General features: G+C 32.7%; 1 protein-coding gene across 5 annotated transcripts in view; it reads right to left on the bottom strand.

Moving 5' to 3' along the window:
• The window catches only part of LOC106872957 (eukaryotic translation initiation factor 4E transporter), a 115,629-nt gene extending 112,015 nt beyond the window's left edge, over positions 1-3,614 (bottom strand). Inside the window, exon 1 of one of the 5 annotated variants that reach the window (XM_052976797.1) lies at positions 3,174-3,614. The gene's annotated coding sequence lies outside the window, so the exon portion shown is untranslated. The remainder of the gene's footprint in view (positions 1-3,173) is intronic. The other 4 variants (XM_052976795.1, XM_052976796.1, XM_052976794.1 and 1 more) reach the window with 4 other exon arrangements.
• Positions 3,615-9,325: the final 5,711 nt, after the last annotated feature.

The following is a 9,325-nucleotide window of genomic DNA, read 5'->3' as shown; positions in this document are numbered from 1 at the left end:
TGACCAGTGAAGTGGACATTTAATATACTAGAAATAGATCACATGTGTCTACTAAGATCTAGTAGTTCTCAAAAGAAATTCTCAATATATATATATATATGTGTATGTTTGTCCCCCCCCCAACATAGCTTGACAACCGATGCTGGTGTGTTTATGTCCCCGTAACTTAGCGGTTCGGCAGGCAAAAGAGACCGATAGAATAAGTACTAAGCATCCAAAGAATAAGTCCTGGGGTCGACTTGCTCGACTAAAGGCGGTGCTCCAGCATGGCCACAGTCAAATGACTGAAGCAAGTAAAAGAGTATATATATATCTATATATATAAGGTTGAGGAGGGTATTGGATTTAACCATGACATGCTTTTAAGAGTTACTCAAGAGCCTACGTACACATATCCACACGTCTAATGACTGTCTTAGCTTTACCAACATTGTGTACAAAGCATTTTATATGTGTGTGTGTGAATACACAATGTGTATATATAATTTAACGATTGGTTTATCGCTTTTAGCATTGAACAGCAGTTGAGTAACATTTCGGTGTGTATATACACACGATTTTGTGTCTACATACACATATATATATATAAAATGCTTTGTACACAATGCTGTTGGTAAAGCTAAGACAGTCAGACGTATGTATGTGTACATACACAGGTCCTTGAGTAATTCTTAAAGTATATAACAGCGTATATGTGTATATATACACACCTAAATTTTACTCATCTGTTCAATATTAAAAGCTTTAAGCCAATAGTCAAATTATACATACAGATATGCAGGCACATATACATAATTCTTTTACACATTTGTTATACATACATACACCTGTAAAGGCAAAACACAGTTTTTCCTAAATTAATGTAACTACAATTAAGAACCATATATATATATATACATCATGTATATATATATAAGGAAATGAGGCACATATATACAACCGCGTCGTCATTGTCTACATACATCATTTAGACCCTTTAAACATGGCTCACCAGTTCAAAAATAAACTGTCTTATACATAGCTTAAAGGAGAGTATTGGACGGGTGTGTGTGTGTGTATATATGTGTAGTTATGAGAGGAAACCATGGTTAAAATAAGATTTTAAACTCTTATGGTAAACATTAAATTGTTGCTGTCTACAGTACATATATTTGTAAACACGTCATATATGTATGTTGAGTGTGTGTGTGTGGTTCATAAATCCGAAAATAAGGACAATAAAACTAATAAAACTAATACATAGGTTACAGTCGGTCTATATAATTATATATACATATATATATATATATATATCGTTTATATGAAGAAAGATCATTAAGTTCTATATTTCAGTATTGTGTGTGTGTGTGTGTGTGTATGTATGTATACAATGTGGAGGTGCTTGTATACTCACACCCACGTTACATGACGTATATGCGTGCATTTATACACCCACCCACACCAACACGTTGAGAATGCCATGTGTACGCAAATACACCACTGTAATGCGTATTTATACATGATATATACATCTACACCACAAAGAATGACAATATATATACACAGACAAACAGTATGACATACAACATATATATATATATATATATATACACACACCATTCACTATATATATATACACATACACACACACATTCACTATATATATATATATATATATATACACACACACCATTCACTATATATATATGCGCGTGTAGATGCATATACAAAAACTGCTTATATTTTGTGTTCTGGTATCATAAATAGGTATTTTAGACTGCACAAGCTAAATGAATCCCCCCCCTTTTTTTTACATACCCTGTAGCTTATGTGTGTATGTTGTGGTGGATTATGCGGGTTAAAACTAAATAAAGCCTACATCTATATAATTTCTTATAGCTTACAGCCACTGCTGAAAAAAAATATATATATCAGCCATTATTTCTCCTTTAAAAAATAATTACTAAAGAGTTGATATAATTCCACATACCAAATATGGCCCCCACAGAGGAATATAAAAAACATTATACACAAAATTCTTTTTTAAAAACCCTAAAGGGTTATCTTTTGTGTATGTGTGTTTTGTATAAATGTTTACTAATAAGGAACCATTTTAAATATATATATATATATTTTAAATGGTTTAAAATATTTTAAGGTGGTGCCCCAGAATGGCAGCAGTCTGACAAATAAGTAAAAAAAAAATATATAGAGTCGGTTGTGATTAATGGCTATGAAATTGATTTGATGGTTATGCATAAAGGTATAAAAATATATGTGGCATTTGTAACAGAATTTCTTTCGCAACAAACTGTTGTAGTTTTGAGAATGAAGAGGGGGGAAACCCAAGGGGAAAAAATATCAAAGAAAATTGGATTAAAGAAATAATATATGATGTATATATGTAGAGAGAGAGAGAGAGATGTATATATAGAGAGAAATATAAGGTATCGTGTATGGTGTGTGTAATACATATAGAGAGAAGAGGAAGTACATAAAAAAGGTGTGTATAAATATAAACAGAAATAAAGAGCTTGCGTGTATGTATGTATATGCCATATATGTAGTCTTATGTCTTAATCCTTTACTTCTCTATAGAGACACAACATATCTTAAATGCGTGTGTGCGTGTATATAGAGATAAGGGTAATATGTGCACATATACACACACACACACACACACATATATATATATATATATAGAGAGAGAGAGAGAGAGAGAGAAAAGGGTAAAGATATAAGGAGAAATAAATGGTATGCGTAACAGAGGATGATATGCATAAAAATGGGTGTATAAAAATATGGATACATACAGAGAAACACATATAGAGGGAGGAGTATCTATACAGGAGATAATTGTGCGTGTGTGTGTGTGTATATAAATATATGTATAGAGAGAGAGAGAGAAAGAGTAGTAAATATAGAAAGAGACCGTGTATATGCACATATTTTTGTATATATTATACTTAGAAAGACTGTGTGTGTGCATGAATACATACATAGATGTATATATAGAAATATATAGAGAGAAAGAAATATATAAAAGATAGGCTGTGTATACATTCATATACCCATTTCTGTATACATAATATACAAAGGTTATGTGTATGTGTGTGTATATAGTCAGAAAGAGCTGATGTGACTTATACTTGAAACAAATGTTGGATAATATATAACAGAAAATATAAACTTACTGGTTTTCTGTTGGTACTGTTGCTGTTGCTATAACTGGCCTTCTAATAATAATAACTATTATTATTATTATTATATCTTGTTACTGCTGTTTAGTAGTGGTCTCTTATTCTTGCTGTTAAAATGATGATGACAATAGATATTATTATTATTATTCCAATAGGGTTTGTTTCTCTCTTGCTGCTATGTGCTAGAATTTGGTTCGGTTCGGTTTCATTTGAGTTTTGTTTTGTTTTGTTTTATCTTTTTCTTTTTTCTCCGCTTTTTTTTTTTCTTTTTCTCTTAGTTTGGTTTCATTTGGTTTTGGTTTGGCACGGACATAACACACACACAACACACATACTAAGGGGGAACACGAACACAACGACCCGGATCTTAACCATGCGCAAGCAAAACATTTGACCTATCTCATTTGCATAATAATAATACAGTACCGGACCGATTATCCGGCAAGCTTGGTACCGGAAGTAGCCCGGATTTCTGAAAATTTCCGGTTTTCTGAAGACAGTTATAAATATATACTTAAATATTGGCAGAAGGCCAACAATTTTGTGGGGGACGGTTTAAGTCGATTACATCAACCCCCTTGCTCAGCTGGCACTTTTTTTTCTTTTATTCCAACCTACCCCGAACGTATGAAGGGCAAAGTCGACTTCGTCGGAATTTGAACTCAGAACCTAAAACCAGACGAAATGCCGCTAATAATAAAGTATTAAATGTAAAGAACTAAATTGTATTTTACAGGTTCAAATTAATGCGTTTGTAAAGCAGGGTCTCATTGATATTTACTAATCTGTTTAATATCATTAATATATTGATTAAATGAAGAAACGTCGGCGCTTTTTAGTTTTCTTCCCATCACTTAAATATTTTTTTAAATTCTCAATGGATTGTTGAACATTTTCTGAGTAAAATTTGCAGTGGGAAAGAAACAAAAATAATCCGAAATGTAAATAACATTAGGTGCAAATTAATACAATTCTAAAGCAGTATATATTTAATCTATAGGAATCCACTTGAGAAAAATAGTAAAGAACAAAGCTATTTTTAACATGCCGTTTACAAATTAACCATCTTCAAAAACAAAGTCTGTTTACTAAATAGTAGATGCAGTAATATTATACGGTATTATAAAGTATTCCGGATTTCTGGAAGACGGAAAAGAAGTCCGGTACTGTAATAGCTAATAAAAAATAAATAAATAAACCCTAACTGATAATAAAATTATTATCAATCTAAAAATTACAAGTTAGAATTATTAATTTTTTTCGTGAATATTCAAATATATATTTTTATTATATATATTGTGTTTATATTAGATGCATAATAATAACTAATAAAAAATTAAACCTAAATTGACAATAATAACTTATCAATATAAAAATTTGATTTTTTTTCAGGCGTGTGTTCAATACCTAAATTTTTTTAATATATATTATGTATCCATTTTGGAACAAATGGAAAACGTTTTTTTTTTATATTAATTTTTACTAAGTATCATTAAATTTTTTTTCTCATTATTTTTCTCGATCATTCTTATTCAACAATAACTTGATTACTTTTTTTTTATTAATATTCTTTTCTCCAAGCACTTATTCACTTCATATCTTTTTCCTGTTCAACTCCTTTTCTTTCTTTTCGCTTGTTGCAGGTCCGCAGTCAATAAACTATGACCCAACTCATTTGCATTGATATGCTAAACAACTGCAACATTTTAGTTTCGTACTTGATATTTCAACTATTTCCGTCTCTTACTCTATCTTTCATTCTGTCCTTTATTTACTAATGTTTATTTACATACAATATAGCATCTGTTAATTTAATTTAGAAAATAAATGACTATAAGAAGCTTTTAATGCATTGTCCTTCACTTAAACGTTGGACTAATATAATACTTTATTACATTAATTGACGTAACGAGTTCAAATCCCAACAGAAGTCGATTTTGATTCTCACATTCTAGGTTCGATGTAATAAAGCACTGGAATCGATTTATACCATTCTACCAAATTTCTAGTCTTGTGTTTATGTTATCTTCGCTATCAATAGTTTACAAAAACAACACACACACACACACATATTCTTTTACTTGTTTCAGTCATTTGACTGCGGCCATGCTGAAGCACCGCCTTTTAGTCGATCACATAGAACCCAGGACTTATTCTTTGTAAGTCTAGTACTTATTCTATCGGTCTCTTTTGCCAGCATCGGTTCTCAAGCGATGTTGGGGGGGGGGCGACAAACACAGACACACAAACATATACACACACACACACATACATACATACACACACATACATATATATATATACGACGGGCTTCTTTCAATTTCCGTCTACCAAATCCACTCACAAGGCTTTGGTCGATCCGAGGCTATAGTAGAAGACACTTGCCCAAAGTGGCACGCAGTGGGACTGAACCCATAACCATGTGGTTGGTAAGCAAGCGACTTACCACACACCCACTCCCGCACCTGTAAATCTATATACAGACATATATGTTTGTTTATATTTGTGTTTACACACACATGTATATGTGTGTGTATGTTGATATACTGGGATGGCCATAAGTCACTTCACTCTTCTCTTTATTATTATTAGAAATGTGTAGAGCGACTTATGGCCATCCCTGTATTTATGTGTGTGTGAGTGTTTATGTATATATATATATACACATACACTCGTTCTCATCCACATATTTACCGTGTATTGTTTGTATAAGAAATATTCAACAATTTGTTGTTGATTGTAATTAAATTTTCTCTTTCAACAAAAAAATTATTATCCTTATTTATTAGTTTCTCTAATTTTATTTGCTAATAAAATTGGCAAGCAATATTTATCTTTCAAAAATTCAAATAAATTGAATATTCGGAATATATAAAAGCAAGTTGACAATTGAATGCAAACAGTAAACTTCCGGTCAAACAAAGTTGACGAGCCGGTTTCGAATACCAGTTGATCTCCCTTTTACAACTTGCTTTTATATATAATTTTTTATTCGTTTTTTTTTTTATTTAGTGTTTTATTCCTTTTGTTACAGCTTTTCCCTTTTTGAATTTTTACCTTTCGCTGTTTCTTTTTCGATGCCAGGAGTTTTCTTATATTTATTTTTTTAGTTCTAGTCACATATCACCGATTAATACAACAGAGACTACGAGCCACCCAGGGTGGTTCCATTATTTACCAAAGTTTATTTATAATTAGAATAACCTGTTAATTTCAATTAGAAAAAATATATGAAGAGAATCGAGGCGTATTCCCCAAAAGGATTTTTTTTTTTCTTTTTAATGGGGAATGTATCGTGGTTTATTTGAAATGCCAAAACGAAAAAATGAAATATTGTTTACTATATACAACTTGAAATTTCTCTCAACTTTCATACACCATTACATCTTATATTTAAGATGCGTTTTATCAAAGTGGTATTTTCTCTTGTAATACGCATGATTTTATAATTCAAGTATATCCTAAGGTTATACATTCATCTTAAAATTAATTTATTTTAAGGGTAGTTCTAAATTGATATTTAAAAATACCCTACAGTTGTGATTTGTTTGTTTTTTTCTCCTCTTAATACAAGTACATTTGAAATGAAAAATAGTGAACTGCGCAAACTTAAAACTGAATTACACAAACACAGAGACATACATATATGGGTAGGTGAGTGTGTGGAGACACCTGGTTAGTGGTTTGGGTATTGACCTCATGATGGTAAGATTGGGGTTTCGATTCCGAGACCGGTTGAGCGAGTGAAAATAAATAATAAGGTGGAGTTGGGACAGGCCTGGCAAACGGGCGATGGATGATGGACCTGCTCAAAAGACCAACAGAAGGAAGGGACTGACGGGCCATAGACCTATTTTGGACTTGGGTATTAAAGCCAGGCTTTTTTCAGTTACCATTCATCTATAAAATCCACTCATAAGGCTTTGGTTCCCCTGGGGCCAGTAGAAGACACTTATCTGAGGTGCTATGCACTGGGACTGAACCCAAGATCACATGCTTGGGAAACAAGTTTTCCAACCACACAGCCATTCTTGTGCCTGTCTTTATAAAGAAAGGGCTGGTTAGTCTACAAAAGCTGATCTTTTACATAGCTTTGCCTTCACTGACAACCTTTCTTTTCATTGTATCATTGGTTTTAATATCCATGTAATGAATACTTGTACCTTGGGCAAGTGTCTTCTACTATAGTCCTGTGCTAACCAAAGCTTTGTGACTAGAATCGGTAGACGGAAACTGGAAGGAGTCAATCATATATAGATAGATAGAGGGCATAATTATAATCCTGGCTATCATACAGATCTCCTAAACCAGAAGGAGATCTGTAAGGCATCAATTGATATTACAGGGAGCACTACACAACTCCAAGGTAAGATTCAGTAAGTTTAATAAGCACTGCAGAGTGAACAATAAAAGTAATAATTTAAATGAAAAAAACAAAATTCAAATTGATATAACTGTTTCTATAAACAGTTTAGTGAGGCAACATGACTTGCAAAAAATACCAGTTCTATTATTTGGTAGATATTTAACATCATTACTGATAAAAAAAAGCAATATGAAATTTCATTTCACAGTTCAAGTGTTAATGGGGGAAAGAACAGATCTTAACAACATCATATTGTACATGGGTGAGATTAATTGTACAGGGGAGGATTACAGAGTAATTCTGGTTGGAATAGTGCTGGTTTCACTTACAGTGTAACAGTATCTGGTTAACAGAAAGTAAGACATTCTTTTATTTCTGTTTTCATTTTTATTGGTTTTGTAGCTACAAAGCTAGCAATTTTGGAGGTGAGGGTGAGTCGATTACATCAACCCCAGTAACTCAACTGATACTTATTTTATCAACCCTGAAAGGATGAAAAGCAAGGTTGACCTCAACAAAATTTGAACTAAGAAAGTAATGAGATAGATGAAATGCTGCTAAGCATTTTGCCTGGCGTGCTAATGATTCTTCCAGCTTGCTGCCCGAACTACTTCAATAAATTTTATTGACATTGTGAAGAAAGAAAAATGGAACGAAATGGTTTTTTTGAAGAAAGGGAGCTAACTCAGTCAGGAGTCCAACAAGATATTCTCATTCCAGGCACCATTTTTTTTTTTTTTGTTCAGTTAAAGAATTAACACATTTCACTGACCTGGATTAATAGAATAACATATATCCAGTCTCGATCTGTTGCTTAGTTTAATACCACCACCAATATCTGGCCTTTCAATGCTTCTAGTGGAGTTTCCTCTGTTGCAAATATTCAGTGACTGCTTGGTTATATACACATGAAGCCTCATGTGAATGATAAAACAACATCAAATAATATTTAACCGTTACTTTTATTTCCCTGTGTAAGTAATATCTAAGTTGGTCATGAATTATGAAGTTTCAACAACAAGTCAACACAATTGAAGGAATTATTCTGTAGCATTCATAATATAGCAGTAAAACATGAACACTGGCAAAGAAATTAACAAACAGGCTAAATGGATGCTATACAAGGATGCTATGAGTGGCCCTGAATGGGAAATGGCCGTAGCATATGACAAATGAATACCTCTTTATAGAGACCTACTGAAAGTTAGGGAGAAGATCAGGCAAAGACGACTGCGACTATCTGGTCACTGCAGGCATCGTCCTGAAATGGAAGCATCCAAATTAGTCTTGTGGAATCCATTTCATGACAATGTAAGAAGAGGAATATGTTGTCACACATACATCAACAACTTGATTGCAGACACTGGCTTAGAATGTATCCAGGACCTCGAGGCTGTGATGATGGACCAAGAGGTGTGACGAGTGGTGGATTTTGCTGCTGCGGCTCAGGTGCGAACCCAGCCATAATAATAATAATAATGATAATAATATCATCATCATCATCATCTGGGTTGGACGATTTGACTCAGGACTGGTGAACCAGATGGCTGCACCAGGATCCAATCTGATTTGGCAGTTTCTACAGCTGGATGCCCTTCCTAATGCCAACCACTCAGAGAGTGTAGTCAATAATAATAACAATAATAATGATAATAATAATAATAATAATAATAATAATTCATAATTGGTTTGATTACAAAAGCTCTGTACTAATGTTGGGGAGAATTAACTTCATACTTCATATGTATATATATATATATATATATATATATATATATAT

The sequence above is a fragment of the Octopus bimaculoides genome, chromosome 25, assembly GCF_001194135.2.
Source record: "Octopus bimaculoides isolate UCB-OBI-ISO-001 chromosome 25, ASM119413v2, whole genome shotgun sequence".
NCBI classification, from domain to species: domain Eukaryota; kingdom Metazoa; phylum Mollusca; class Cephalopoda; order Octopoda; family Octopodidae; genus Octopus; species Octopus bimaculoides.
Note: the sequence above shows the minus strand (reverse complement) of the source record. Positions and strands in the feature narration are given on the sequence as shown.